Genomic DNA, 3,487 nt, shown 5'->3' on the forward strand with positions numbered 1-3,487 from the left:
TTTGAACCCTACCTGATGCAGCCCTACTTATTTCAACCCACAAAAAAACATTATTAGCTTGTGTGTTGGAGTCAACACAGACTGGGTGGCTGGGGCTCTCTGCTTGGTCCTCTCACCGGAGCTTTGGGCCCACTGGAAGCAACCAGTTGAGAGAAGGCCTGTGCACAACTGGGCCTGGACGCTTTGGGGCTTAGGATCTTACAATTCCCTAACCTAACCTAAACCTAACCCAGCAAACAAAGTATGTACATGAAATCATTCATAAACAAGTAGCTTTGAAGGCATATAGATACACAGAACACTTCACCTGAGTGATAATCGAAGTCTGGTCTCAACACAGGTTCAGAGTAAAACAAAAATGCTCAGTTAACTAAGATATGCTGTGTGTGTCTAACAAATGCTGCCACCATATGCTGCCTTGCTGTTGTCTCTTTTTAATGCCGCCAGGAGTCCAGTTATGTCAGCACACCTCTCCTGTCACAGAACTGATGACAGAGGTTTAACAGTGCAATCATGTCACAAAAATTGAAAAATAAAGAGAAAGCAGAATACAAAAAGAAAACTACGCAGCAATGGTATGAAGTTACACACGTACATAACACTGGGCAACATGGTAAGCAAACAAACTGGGCAAAGGAAACCATAAACTGGGCAAAAAAACTAGGGAAAACAAAAACAGGGCAAAAGAAAGGAGGAAACAAACTGGGCAACACAGGAAGCAAACAAACAATCTGGGCATGGAAACCAAAATCTCTACAGGGGTAGCAATCTGGGCAAGTTTGTTGGTGATACAGTCATAAATATGGCTGCGACCACACAGGCAACAAATGAAACGGGAAGACTGGAGAAAGGAAGAAGTCGTCCAGGGAAACTCGATACGAGCCTTGCAAAAACAATCACTATCACAAAGAGAAACCAACATTTAATCACTGGGACCAGAGAAAAAGTGGTTAGCCACACACACACACAGAGCAGAAATGTCAGATACCGGAAAGGGGCAGTTATTAGCCTGAAGCGTCTCTATATTGCACGTAGTCACCCTAACATACCCCATGAACACTCGCTGATTGGCCACCAAAACCCACCCAATTCCAAGGGGGTGTGATACAGTAAAACAGAAAAAAAGTGCCGTTTTTGTTAACATTGTATAATGCATGTTGCATAAGAGTTAAAATACATTATGCATAACGGAAGGTCACCATTGTACACAATATAGCAGAAATCACAAAACCAGGGAATAAGACTGCAGTTCCTCACTACAGATATAACAAACTGTATTTCAATTTGGTATACAGACATAAATGCAGTCAATCCAGTGTTATCTTCTGTAATTTTCAATTACAAATTTAGGGTTATCTATCTATGTTAACCGGACAATCTTTGGACACCATGAATTGATGTTTACCAGTAGGTGAGCCTAATATGTTAAAACTGACAATGGTTCCATTGTTGGACCACCTGAAGCTCTTACCATTACAAATGTTCGAGGAATTACTGAAGCACAATTTTGCATTAAAGATATTGCAGCACTGTCGTCCAGAAAGGCACAGTTTAGGGTTGGTGTCCACACCCTCCAGTTGTATCAATTTAGTAAGAAAAAAAGATTTTAGTAGACACAAATCCTCCTTTCTTCTAGAGCCCACTCTCCAATCTTGGTATACTCCATGGCCACTTGCACTGGCTTGTTCTCCAGGCTAGGTCACTTCATCACATCTGCAGAAAGACTCCTTATAAAATGCATGCATTCAGACTATGCTGTGTCACTTAGCAATTCACTGTATGTAGTCTCACATAAAGTCTGCAATTGGTCATAAAAAGCTTGAACAGACTCACCCTTCTCCAGTTTCACTCCCTACATCTTAATTCAATCTGATGTCATTGGATATTGCTCCTTAATTTGTTTCCAAGTAATTCTGACTGTTAAGTCCATCCATCATTAGTGCAAGCTTAGAGTGAAAATTCACTGCCACGGTTTAGTTGTCCAAACAGCTATGCCTGAAGATTGTCATTTTTATCCTGAAGGGTAATGTGTGGCATTTAGATTGTGAAAGAAACTAACATCTCTCTGGTGTTGTGGTGAAATGTCAGATTTGACATTTTTCTTAGAGCCTATGAGTCATTAAAACTTCACGTTGTGGATCGTGGGATACATGGGACCTTATTTTAATTGGTCACATAACACTGTGTGAATATAGAAAACAACACTAAATTAGTGACTGGGAGATTAATTGAATATACCTTCACACACTCCCGGCAAGCGCTGACATCTGGATGATTCCAGGCAGCCAGCGGAATAATGCATCGTCATGTTGTACTTAAACACACCATCACTGTAAATACAGCAAACGTAACGCATATGATTAAACTGAGCCCACTTAATCTTTACAAGAGTTGAATTGAAGGATAAGCATTGGTGTGTTGTGAACAGAACTTGCATGCAGCACACAAGCAGTGCGCCCTCTAGTGGCGAGTGACTGTATAGACAGTCTTTTCAATATCTGCTGATGTGATTACTACAAACATCCTCGGCCGTCTCAGGAAAAGAGGCGCTTGTGAACCTTCTTCACAATGGCCTCAGTGTGGACGGACCATGTAAGTTCCTCAGTCATGTGGACAGAGGAACTTGAAGCTGCTGACTCTCTCCACCGGTGCTCCATTGATGGTGATGGGGATGTGTTCGGTCTTCTCATGAAGTCCACCACAAGCTCCTTGCGTTGGACTTCTAGTTTGCCAAATTTGGCCATTTAAATGTTGTGGGTTCCAGTTGCAGCATGTGTCATTTTGCTGAGCACACTTGCCCAAAAAACGACAAGGCTATCTGACCACCAAAACTCTATTCTCAAACAAATATTTTCATGCCGTCAATAGCATGGCCTGTTCCTTGATCCGATGACCTCTCTTCTGGATATTTTGCTCCTCGGAGTCACCCTCCAATGGAGACTTTGCTAAAGGCGGCGCTGTGGCTTAGTTGGTTAAAGTGCCTGTCTTGTAAACAGGAGATCCTGGGTTCAAATCCCAACAGTGCCTTTGTAGTGTGTTGTACACCTCAGGAACTTAGATATTTAGACATGTGTGCTTTTCTAAAAGCCAACAGAAAAAGGTTACTCAAGTAAATTTGCTGCACTGATCAAGGGTACAAGCCAATCCTGTTCACGAATCTTTCCTTGGCTATATTTTAATGATACTCTGACATGCTAACACTTTTCCAACAGGGTACTGTGGCTTAGCTGGTCAAGGTATATTTCTTATAAACAAGATATCCTGGTTTCAAATCTTAGCAGTGCTTATCTGGCAGTGACTGTGCTGTCTGGCCTTGCAGCAAAATCAATGTAAGAGCCTAACAGAATCATGAATTAAAGACTTATCAGCATACTCTAAACCAAGACCACTTTGAAATAATTCATTAAAAATCACTTGCAATGAAGTCATGAATTAAACAGCACAAAAATCAAGAATTAGAACAATCTTGCTGCAAAATCATGAACTT

General features: G+C 41.4%; 1 non-coding gene across 1 annotated transcript; it reads left to right on the forward strand.

The window, feature by feature from the left end:
* The first annotated feature begins 2,953 nt into the window (after positions 1–2,953).
* On the forward strand, positions 2,954–3,027 carry trnat-ugu (transfer RNA threonine (anticodon UGU)). The gene has a single exon. It is a non-coding gene; the product is annotated as a tRNA-Thr (tRNA).
* The last annotated feature ends 460 nt before the right edge of the window (positions 3,028–3,487 follow it).

The sequence above is a fragment of the Myxocyprinus asiaticus genome, chromosome 17 (assembly GCF_019703515.2).
Source record: "Myxocyprinus asiaticus isolate MX2 ecotype Aquarium Trade chromosome 17, UBuf_Myxa_2, whole genome shotgun sequence".
In the NCBI taxonomy this organism is placed as follows: domain Eukaryota; kingdom Metazoa; phylum Chordata; class Actinopteri; order Cypriniformes; family Catostomidae; genus Myxocyprinus; species Myxocyprinus asiaticus.